The sequence below is a fragment of the Dermacentor silvarum genome, chromosome 4 (assembly GCF_013339745.2).
Source record: "Dermacentor silvarum isolate Dsil-2018 chromosome 4, BIME_Dsil_1.4, whole genome shotgun sequence".
Taxonomy (NCBI): domain Eukaryota; kingdom Metazoa; phylum Arthropoda; class Arachnida; order Ixodida; family Ixodidae; genus Dermacentor; species Dermacentor silvarum.
The window spans coordinates 67050693-67062914 of NC_051157.2; the positions used below are offsets into that span (position 1 = coordinate 67050693).

A 12222-nucleotide genomic window follows, 5' to 3' on the forward strand; every position below is an offset into this window, starting at 1 on the left:
CTGCTAGATAACTGGCTCACAACAATAAACCGGGTGTTTCTACGAAGACTTCAAGTACTAGGTAAAAATAGCTTTTTTGACATAAAAGAATGCCTCCGTCGGAGACATTCCGTCAGTGGTGGCTGCCATGGGGTTACGGGTGATACGCCATAATTAGTCCCTAATTAAACAAAAAGCATTAATTAGCTTTTAGACTTTAATTTCAGTGCGCTCATATTAATTAGGAAATTGAAGCGCGCTTTTAGTGCAAGCCATATCAACTTTTGGATCTGGAAAAATGCGATTAGCCGCTTAACTGTGGCAAGGCAAATTCCGACTATCAGAGCGCGCTAAACCGAAACTGGGAGGCTGCAGCGAGTGCAAAGCCGCGCCCCTCGAGGCGACGTTCTGCTTACGTCACCCAGGAGAGGGTAGCCAGCGCGCTGCGACAGCGAAGAGCACGGAGCCGCAGCGAATTCGCCTTCCGCACATGCAGTTGTGTACTCACCTTGAACAACCATGGGCGCGGTGTAGTTTGCCGAGGCGGCAGGGTTCGACGCGACGCAGGTGTAGTTGCCCGAATGCAGCTGGCGCACGCCCGTGAACGAGAGGAACGAGGTGTAGTCGTTCGCGTCGGCGACGGACGCCCCCAGCTGCCGCTGCTGCTCGACCGGGATTCCGTCCTTCAACCACTGAATGGTGATGGGCAGGTCACCGTCCGAGACGATGCAGGCGGCACCGGCACGCTTGCCCTCGATGAGGTCTTCGGCGAAGCTGAACGGGTTCACCACAGGTGGCGCTGCGAGTGCAGGAGAATTCTTGCTGGGAATTCTGTAAATGCTGAGAACTCTTTGTATCTGTGTGCTTTCTCGAAATATAGGTAGGACGTTAGGCAAAATAAGAACAAGAGCATGGTGGCGCAACCCACCACCCAGTATCAAAGGCGACGCTCATAGAACCCATCCAGCATCGATCCATACTGGTGTACCGCTGCGCTGAAGACTTTATCTCAAGCTATAGGCTATAGATGTTCGCAGTGACAAAATTATGAAGACGTGGCCACGTTAAAAAAGGAAAAAAAAAAGACCGAAGACAGCAGGCTTCAGCGATTCCTTCAGTACTGAACTCATTGTCCTGCGGCAGCAGCATTCTCCTACTGGGAACAACACTACCTTGCTTTACAGCGTAAGTTGTTATGGGTTCATTCCAATAGCCATTCCGGTTCACGATGGTGTCCGCCGCCGCCACCACCACCGCTGGTGACCGTAACCGCTATCGCCCGAAATGCGAAAAAAAGTACCCGGTCCTCGCCGGGATCGAAACGAGGCCCGCTGCGCGGGAGTCGGATACTTTAACACTGAGCCACGCAAGCGCAGCGCTGAGCCACGCATCACCACTTTACCACTGAGCCACGCATCAGGCAGCGGAAAAATACCCCATAAACGCGCCCTAGGCAGGCGCGCAGGCGCAGACGACGAGATGCGATTCAGACGAGGCGCGCAATCAACACGATCCCGAGCCTCCGCCAGTATGGGGGCGCCATCTAGTTAAGGCGCCTGCAAACGCAGCGTGCGCAGGCGCAGACGACGAGATGCGATTCAGACGAGGCGCGCAATCGACGCGATCCCAAGCCTCCGCCAGTATGGTGGCGCCATCTAGTTAAGGCGCCTGCAAATGCAGCGTGCGCAGGCGCAGACAACGAGATGCAACTCAGACGAGGCGCACAATCAGCACGATCCTGAGCCTCCATCATTATGGTGGCGCCATCTAGTTAAGGCGCCTGCAAACGCAGCGTGACCGACATGTAAGATAGTTGCATGCTGTACTTAACTGGACCTGGCTGACTCAAGCAGGCTAGGTGACTTTTTGTCACCAGCCTGTTTTGAAAATTCCAATAAACAATGCATCATCATCAACAACAACAGCAACAACGTACCGCGCCAGGGGTCAAGGGATGCGAGATGTGCGCCACGTATTCTGGATACCTCTTCGGTACACGTTATGGCGTCCCCACGCAAGGTACGAACCGCTGCTGAAGAAGCGAATCGTAGAGCTACGTGCGCGAGCTACAACTTGACATCATCGGGCTCAGCAGACTACTGTGCAGAGAGAATTACAAGCCGCAGTTCGCCGTCGACGCCGGGCGGACAGTTCGTCACAACCAGGCGAAGAGACTTTGCCGCTAAGACCCTGTTGTGCATGGTACCGAAATTGGAGCTACTCTTGAGCCGCTCCACCAGCTTACGCCGTGACTGTGCTGCGTGTGCCGGGCAGGCCTGTGACTTTTTTACTTGTATCCGTCTTTTCCAGTAAGTAATTGCGCTCACTCGCTAGGGGGAAAAGCACAAGACCAGAGTATAACCGGCAAGATGTCTCACATCACTACACATACGCAACCATTAGTATCGAAGTTCCGCTGTAGGAGTACGTTACCAAGCCGATGACCTACAATGACCAACTAACGTTCCTCACACTCTGCTGCATATCAAAGCAATATAGCACGAGCAGACTACACTGTTTCGATTGCCGAATATGGGTACCAATGCCACAATTATTTTGACGGCTCGCCTGGAAGTGCGAACGCGATTGCACTTATTTCTTGATCACAAGAAACAAACGATAAAGACATTTGACGCGCTTTGTTGACTCGAATGGGGAAAGCTCAACACCGGGGCGCTTTCACCAGTACGCAGTACAGGGGCGAGTGCCAGATCATTTTCCCGCGCTGAGCTCGGAAAAGCGGCTTAGACTCCGGAAAGGAGGCGGTCATTCGACCGTGAGTCTGACCATTACTGGACGCTGTGGCGTGTAACGACGTGTAGAAGTGCTGAGATGACAAATGGCTCGCGCTTCGACAGGGACGTCGCTGCTCTCTTGAGCCCCACTCTTTTTTTTTCCTCCCCTCTTTATCGACTTCCTCTTAACACCGATCCGATGGCTCTGAGCGAGCGTTGGTCGCTTTTGCCTTTATTGCTAGGATACTACTAAACAAAAAAAATAATAAAGGAACACGGAGAACACATTGGCAGATGATCGAGAGAGTAACTGAGGCATTATCATTCCGTCCCCATGTCGCACGTCTGAAGTAATCCACAGTTCTCTCTCTCTCTTATCCCCCTTTCCCGCACACACACAGACGCATTGCGGACGTTGATCGGGTCTTATCGAACCTCTGTCAAGTAAATTTCGACTCGCTGTTATCAGTGCGGATGTAGCGACATTTCTGGTGTTCCTGGCATCTGCAAACATTGCACTCACGTTGGATATAAGCAAGTCGAATAGTTGAATCGCAGATTTCTCCTTAGGCTCTGAGTATAAAGACCCCCAGGTTTTTTTCCGCAGAGGCGGTTTACACCTAAGTCACCAACATACTTCCGGAATCGGAATGGAACGGAAACTACGTCATGGTCCCACATAGCGGTGCCCAGTCTGCCCACTTCAGGCCAAATGGCTGCCATTTCTGACACTTTAGCCCCTTTCACAAGAGGTGAATGGTGTTGTAGACTTTTGCTACCCTTCATCTCAACTCGGCTGAAAGTTTTGCCAATTTGTCAGCGGTCTTCTGGAGATTTCACCTTAATATCGAGGGATGCAAGCCTGTGGTAGATTACAGCTGACCCGACATGCCACTGGATTGGTTTGGCGTGACTTCAGGCTCTCCTTCGTTTCCTATCTTCTCTCTCTCTCACGGCAGCGTTCGTGGTAGCTCGCGCCTTGAAATGATTCAAAAACCAAAGCCAAACTGTGATGGCGTGCCTCGTGTTCTCCTGATTTATCGTGCCAAAGCGTTCCTATCCCACACCTTTTCTTAAGTCTTTCGCACCTTCAACACCGTGAAGACCGCATAAGCGTACCATCCGCAAACCAATGGTTTCACCGCACGCTTTCATTGAGCTTTGTGCGACGTGATATCATTTTACGTGTGACCCAACCTCACCAATTGGGATACCATTTTACTTTTTGTAATGTTCTCCTAAAATGCTGCCGGCCGCCGCATGACTAACTCCAGTATTTTTACCTACGCGTACGGCCGCACCCCATCTTCTGTCTTGGAAACCGTCTTCCCGTCGTCACCCGCTACTTCAGCCACGTCCCTTCGAAAAGAACTTGCTTCCCGTGTCGCTCATTGCCATGAAATCACGCGCGCCAACACTGCGGCCATTCAGAAAGGTAGGAAAGTTCGGGGTGATGCGACGCGCCCCGTCATTTTGCTTCACCCATGCGACGAAGTGTTAGCGTGGGCAACTGTTCTCACGCAGGACCTTTCCGAATAATTTCTTTATCGCTATCTTGTTCCATGCACCCTCCCGCAAATAATCTTTTACCGTGAAGTATCGCGTCGCTCCCGTCTCCTGAGGTACTGATCTCCGTTACCTCAGGTCAGATACTGGGCATGTTTTTCACCTGAAGCCGTACACTCACCGCTGCTACACTTCTTAAACTCAGGCCACGCTAGTCGCTTCTGTGGTAAGGGGAAAATTAGAGCGAGCGTTATGTGTTTCATCGTTGTCATTTGTAAGTACTCATCATAATCCCTCATCGCCTTCTTACTTGGGGTGGTACCACGCGGATTCGCCGAATTAGAAGATTGAATTAGCCAACGTCTGATATTATACCTTGTGCCACACGTAATTGTGCTAAAATTTAAAAATATGCAAGTGCCACGTAGCTGTACCGAACCAAAGTAATGTTGCTTACCGTCGCTTGCAGCAAGTGAGATTTCTTTACATCGGAACTGTTAAGCTTTTTGCGAAGTCCGTTTCGTGCCGACAGAAAACTCAGCCCAGATGTGCATCGCCGAGCCACGCAACCTCCTGGCATCACACACGTGCGTAGGGCGGAGTCTCACCGCGGCATGCGTGCGCTTCGCCTTCCCTCTCTCCAGCCGAGGAGAAGCAAATGTTCGCTTAGCCGTGACGTCACTGATATGCTAGAAAGCTCTGAGCAGCCGGCGCGCCGACAGACGTGTCGCCTCTCTCGTATAGTGAACACGCGTGCACAGCTACCAAAGGGCGACCGAAGAAAGGCAAGACTCCCGAGGTAGAAGCCGCCTACAAGGAAGCTCGGCGCGTGGCTCAGCGGGAATACGATCGACGAAGGAGAGCCGATCCTGCCCATCGCGCCGAGGCCGCCGCCGACAAACGCCGTCGCCGAGCGGAGTATCCCGAGTTTCGGGCCAGAGACAGCGAGCGCTGCTGCCTGAATTCTCAGCGCCGCCGGGAATCGGTTCCGGAACTAGCTCCGCTGTGACCCAGCCTTGCACCACTAGTGCAAACTGCCCACATTTTTTTTATTTCGTCCAATTAGATCGTTAGTTATTATTAATGATAAATCTTATTATCATATTGTCTTAGAATTATATATCTTATAATCAGAGCAAGAGTGTCAATGAGAAAATTGTAGAACATCCCGAAACTTTTCCGATCCAGCTTTCTGTAGCTCATTAGGTGCTATCATACAAGTTTTTTCAAAGCCTGAAAGAAGCCCGCGAAAGCCCGCGAAAGAGTCGCATGCCCAGTCAAGAAGCACCTTTACAATTCGGTAATCTGCATCTATTGAGACATCTAAAGTGGGCAAAGTTGATGTATTGTACTCCAATGATTAAAAAAAAAATTCCGGATTTTTACGTGTCAAAACCACGACATGATTTTGAGGAACGCCGTAGTGAGGGACTCCGGAAATTTCGACCAACTGGGTATCTTTAACGTGCCCCCAATACAGGGAAAACGGGTGGTTTTCGCATTTCGCCGCCATCGAAATGCGGCCACCGCGGCCGGGATTTGATCTCGCGACCTCGTGCTTAGCAGCGCAACACCATAGCCGCTAGGCCACCGCGGCGCGCGTAGACAGAAAGAGAAGAGAACAAGGCAAGGTGGAGAGGTCGACCATACGCGCGTCCGATTCGCTACCCTACTCGGGGATTGCATGAAAATAGGAAACGAAAGGAAGGGACAAAACATTCGGGGGTGCTGAGTCAACATGCAAATCGGCGTCATATACGCGCCAACGGATTCCTAGTGCGTGGTTACAAGCGCAATACGATTCCAGGGAAAGCTGCCAGGGGTAAGCGGAATGCACTCACTCATGACGTGTACGGCGAGCTGTCCTTTCGCCGTGTTTCCCTGAGGGTCCCGCGCAATGCACGAGTACCAACCGTCGTCCGCGCTTCGCTGCACGTCGGCTACAACCAGGCTGCCGTTGGGGAAGCTACGCTGGCGGTGGTTCTGTGGCAACGAGCGGCCATCTGCGCAAAAAACAGGTGAATTAAAGACTAATGACACTATACGTTTCGAAAATGTATATGCAAATGACAGACAGGGAGACAAGGGACGGTGAAGGATGGCAAATGCCATCGGAAAGGGCACCACGTCGATACTGTTCTAGAACACAGGGAGAGAAATTAGTGGTTGAAGTTAGGAACAAGGGAAGAAATGATGAAAAACAATTTGAAAGCTCATGAAGACTAAGCATAATAATGAGAAAAAAAAACGAGTAGGGTAGTAGGACCAATAACAACAACACAAACATCAACGCACGTTGCGTTAATGACGAAGTCAAGGAAATTAAAGTGCATATGAAGTACGCAAGTGAAACAAGTGGTAGAAAACAACGCTTACGTCCACTTTGAAATTTCTTTTCTGTGCGAAGCACACGAGCTTGCACACCGATAGCAATAGATGTGGTTCTTGTTAGGAGCTTTCACGGATATTTTCTGTTTGCACCGCGCTACATTCAGCGCCACAGGCTGAGGTTCTTATGCGGTGCTGCCAAGGAAGCACGCATGATCACTTACGAAGTGCTATGAAATTCGTCGAAGCAGGTACTGCATTTTCGGAGACACCTACACCAAAGCAAATATACTTCCAATTGCTGTCTGATATCACTCCTGTTGTCTCTATGAGCTGATGCCTGTAGTCAGTGTCATGCTTAAATCTTTACCAAGACGAGCCTATCTTATCCGAATGTTCGTGTTCGCTGTTTCTCCAATAGCAAGGCGGGGTCACCATAATCAGATATCACGTTCCCCCTCCTCCCCCTTTCTCGCGAATAGTGTAGTATAGTACACTTTCGAACGATCGAAGGCGAGTACCGCCAACCCATCTTGATGTACGAAGACACGTGATATAAAGCGTGCAAGTTCGAACAATGTTCCTGCGAATCAGCGACCACCGATTGCTCGCTGCTTCCCTTTCAGTTAAATTTTGCTTTGGTTTCAGGGGCACACGTTAGCCGAATAAACCGTTTCCGCGCTTTCATAATCGACGCCTACGCTCTTGCGTGGGCACCATCAGCGCAACCCGTCGCTATCAAACCAACTACAGTTGCCTAAGCTCCCAAGCATTCCGGAATCGTCAGCCGTTAAGCCAGGGCGTTCCAAAGACAGGAACGCGCAGCGCAAGTGGGAAAGAGCTTTTAGCTATGTCACAAGCTCTCAAATAACGGGCGTTTGCTTCCATCAGTGTGCAAATATAGATTACAGAGCCATCTTTTGGCAGGAATATGCAAGCTCCCACATAAGTTGTAAATTTCATTCTCCATGAAGAAATTCGGCCCGTTGACGTTTTTAGCGCGTGAGGAAGCCTATATACTGCACAACCACGAACATCAAGATAGTTGAAAGACATATATATATAGCATTATTGTCCACTGATTAATAACGGAACCGCATATTGCGGTTCCGTTATTCCGATGCTGGCGTGACATGTTCGAAGCTGCTATAAACTTTCGTTTTCTTGACGTTCCTTGTTTTTTTTTAAATTTCTGTCATCAATCTAACTTATTTATTTTATACTTTAAAGCATGCCTTCTATATATTGTATGGTTAGAGTTTATTGTATGCGATGATATGGCCTAACAAAGTTGTTGTTCTTGTCAACTTTTTTCTGATGTAACTTCGGACATTGTTCAGTGTCCTAAGTGCTCTGCTCCTGCATCTGCAGCGGATGCCCACCATCTACTTTGGACATGTCCTGGGACAAAGACAATTCACGAAAGTGTTCTTAAAGGTGAAAGACTATGCAAGATGGATTATGGAAAACGCCTTTTATAGGTCACTGTTGCAGTATCTTTCTGAAACGGGCCTGCATATGCTTATATGTAACTCCAATATGATGTTATGCCGCGTGGCAAGCCAAGTGAAAAAAATAATAATAAAAAAACCCTTTCAATGAATTTTTTGCGGGCCTAATTTATTCGAATTTACTGCTCTATGGCTATTACTGATTCGCGTTGTAAAATATATATATCATATGATTCATGCCACGTTATGCAGTGATCTGGAAATATATTATAACTGTTGCAATAGAGAGAGAGAGAGAGAGAGAGGAAAAGCAGGGAGGTTAACCAGATGCAAGTTTACGGTTTGTTACCCTGCGCTGGCATGGGTAAATAGGGTTTGAAAATAGGGCAAAGAGAGAGAGAGAGAGAGACAAAGAACAAAGAAAAAAGAAAATTACAGGAAGGGGATTCCAATTAGAGGCATTCACACAGGCCGGGGGATCTTAAGAAGCGAAGTAGCGCTTGCCTTGTTCCAGTAAGTGCTTATAAGGGATATGACACTGAATTCACAAAGCTGTTCGTTCGCACGCGCTTTTTGCCATTGGCTAGCTATCTTCTCGCATAATGATAGGTCCGACGCCAATATCGAATGACATCTACTTGTATGCGAACTATTGTAGCGCAAGAACCTTTTTTTATTATTATTTTTTGTGAGTACGGGTCATAGATTTTAGGCCCGCTACCGGCTTTTATGCTACACTGCGCGGCTTTATGTAGTACGAGATTGCGCCAAATGCTTGGAGGAACTTGAGCTAATACTTACAGAACAAGAGATACGACCTACGCCCATTCCAATTCCGCCCCCATGGCAGCACGTGGGAGCGATGACTTTGTATTTAGGTAATTAGGCGTCGCCATTACACTCCACGGCGCCCAGCTTGCACGCCATTTACGAGTAAGCTAGGGGATTTGTGTCGGCTTCGAAAAAATGTAGTTTGTTTCGAATGCAGTGTGACGCGCACAGTTCAAACGGGAGTAACTAATTTAGAATTTCCGGCGTGGCGCCGTGAAAAATGTCCGCCTTGATGTCGCGGAACCTAATAAAGTTTGGAGAGTCACTTTTTGAAAATTGCAACTTGAGATAAATTGCAGAAGTGGAAAGCGCAGTGAGCCCGTGAGCCCCCCCTTCTCCTCTTTCCACCTACTGAATAATTCATGCCTTCTGCGCGGAGTATAAGGAAACTGCGAAAGCTGACTTTGTTTGTTACAATATTGGCTGCGTTCCATATGTCTCCTGCGTTTCCGACAAGAAAGAGCGATGAGCACACTGAGCGGGGAACGATGAACAATTACTCAGCGTTGTGGACAGCCTACGCGCAGCTTTTGTCTTGGTCGTCGCTTTTTTTTTTTTTTTTTACTAGGGCGCGACTACAAGCAACAAACTTGTGAATAAGGAGCAGCCTCAGAAGTATTCGTGCAATTCTGAGGGTTCGCCACGCTTGAAACTTCACAGCTACAAGCCATAAATGTGCGGATTCCTCCAAGAAAACAGACGAGCAGCCGTCTTCGCGCAGGTACTTTTTCACGTGTGCGTGCATGTGCGCTGCTGCTTGTGCACGTGTTTTGCATAGACCTGTATCTTGGTGGCAGTTGCCAGCCTTGCTTCTCGCTTTCTCTTTCCTGTGTATATGTTTACAAATCAAATAATAATAATAATATTTGACTGGAAAGTTATTGTGGAATAAACTGGTGGTAGTATATATATATATATATTTAATGTTTGGAGAAATTTTTATAGAACAATGCTTAAAATTCTTGCAATTTTATTTTAAAGTCTAGCAAGCTTCTAGGGGTATGTACTGCACTTTCATCACATTTTATGCCTACAGAAATAAATTGGTGAGCTAATTTAGTGGGCGTCATATCATCAAATTATCTCTGTCACTGCTCAAATGAAAATCACGTGTAAAAGACGAGAATTTCTACTGAATATTTCTGAGGTATTACAAATGCGATTGGCGTAAGAATATATATATAAAGAGCAGACATTGTAGCTTCCCACAGGCCGTTATTCCAGAATCAAGGTCACATTTCGAAGAGGTTATTTCTGTATGGTATCCGCCATGGGGGCTAGGTTAGTACAACAACAAAAAGGAGATAAGACTATGTGCATAAGTAGCTGCAGGTCAGAACGATGCAACCCTTCGCGATTCTTTCTGGCATGGCCTGTGTGATATACTGGTAGAGAAAGTAAGCGTCCCCAGCTCAATTTTGTTTAGTCATTTTTTTGGTTTGTCGCTGACAACCGGCCACCGATACCCCTCAAACATAATCAGGCGCTTTAGTACAAGAGATGAATACCTCATCTTTACGTACGCTCCACTAATCCACAGTTACCGTTTCAAAAGAAAGCCTACATAGCTTAGGCACACCCACTCTTACAGCTCCGCGGGCTAGTATAAGAACGGATTCAATCCCAGTGACATCAATACAGAGAACTTTCCGTCAACTGCCATTCAAGCCACGAGCAAGCTAGGACCCGAAGTTTAAGAGGAAGCTTTAGCTCGGGCCCGACTCCAATGCCGCCTATTCAAATACATGTGAAACGCAGAAACGATTTTCTGAGATAACCACTGGTCCGATTTTAATAAAATGTATTTTATTTGAGGGACAAAATTAAATTTTAGTATTTGTTGGGAGCGGAATGTTTACTTAAGGCCTGAATTTTAAAAGGAATTTTCAAAAGGTTGGTAAGCGTGAAAAAAAAAAGAAAAAAAAATAGAGGCAAGAAGTTTCCACATTCGTAGCTCTGCACAAAGAATAGATATCGCACATCTTTAAACTGCATCCGTTAGAGCACCGAAAGCGCACAAATTGAATAAATCAACTTATATCTTATATATATATGTTGCAACGTTTGCATAGGTATTGCGAAAGTCGTACTCACATATTATTGGCATGTTTGAGAGCCATGTGTAACAACAATTTTGTCCACTTTAGATGTACTATTAGAAGCAGTTTGTAGAATGGCCATATCATTTTTGATTGCTGAGTTACAGATTTGTCGACATGATAGTTTCGTTTTCTGAAAATATGCGACTTTCAACAATTCTTATTGAAGAAGCTGACGGCCTAAATTATAAGTTCGCTACCAACAATGACTAGATTTTAACTTTTTTTTTTCAAATGCAGCCAATATTAAATTTGGTGCAGTGGTTGCCGAAAAATACGGTTTCGCTTTCTCCATGTATTAATATAGGAGCCCGCGAGCAAGCGCTTCCTCCTAAGGCAAAAGCTGAGGTCCGGACAGAAAGAATACAGTCGCATTGATTGCGCTAAGACAGATGCATATAAAAGCCACTTTTCACTGGTTCTGTTGAGTGGCACAACGCAGCAGAAGAGGAACCGACCTGCGATGATTGCGCCATGCGGGGACCACAGATAAACTCGAACCTTCCGCTTCCCCAATTGGTTGGCGACTCGAAAAAGGAATAATTGCAGCATGTAGCAAACTTTTTAACCAATAATATTGACTTAGACAAACGTATCGGAAGCATTTTTGCGACTCGGACTACGCACAAGACACACACATAAAAGAAAAGAAAAGAAAAGAAGAAAACGAAAAGAAAGGAAATTGCGTGTACTGCCTTTTTCGACTCAACGGAAGTCGACAGCAAAGTCTGCCTGCCACGCAACTGCTGTTTTATGACTTCCGATTAGAAGATACACGCAGACTAAAACAGAGAGTGTTCGGAGAAGAAGAAGAAAAAATAGAAGGAAAGATTATACGCCGAAAACAATTAAGGTGTAAATTTTTCCATTCAGCCTCGCTCCCATTTGTACGATGCTAACCAGGCGAGAACGCATTAGTTGAGGGCCTAATTGACACCCGCGAGCAAAGAAAAGCAACGGCAGTATATTCCCGTCTCCGTCGCCTTCCTGTAATCAAAGCTAAGCGACTCGAAACGAGCAGCGCCCGCGAGTCTCCTCATTAGTCAATAAAAGTCATCATACAGGGAAAGCGGCGATATAGCAGCGAGGCAACGCAAACGAAGGCGCCCGTCGCGCCCTAATGACTCGCACGATCAACGCCGAGAGGAACCATAAGCAGCTCCAAGACTCAACCAGCCACGTCATTAATGGCGCGAAGGAGCATGCGCCCAAGCTGCAGCGAAATATCCTCAGAAATTCTGGTGCCTGTATATAGAGCCTGTCGCTACCGCGAGCGTGACGTTACTGAGGAAA

At 47.3% G+C, this 12222-nt stretch overlaps 1 pseudogene; it reads right to left on the reverse strand.

The window, feature by feature from the left end:
* LOC119448675 (Down syndrome cell adhesion molecule-like protein Dscam2) overlaps positions 1–12222 on the reverse strand; it is a 181265-nt pseudogene that overhangs the window by 42274 nt on the left and 126769 nt on the right.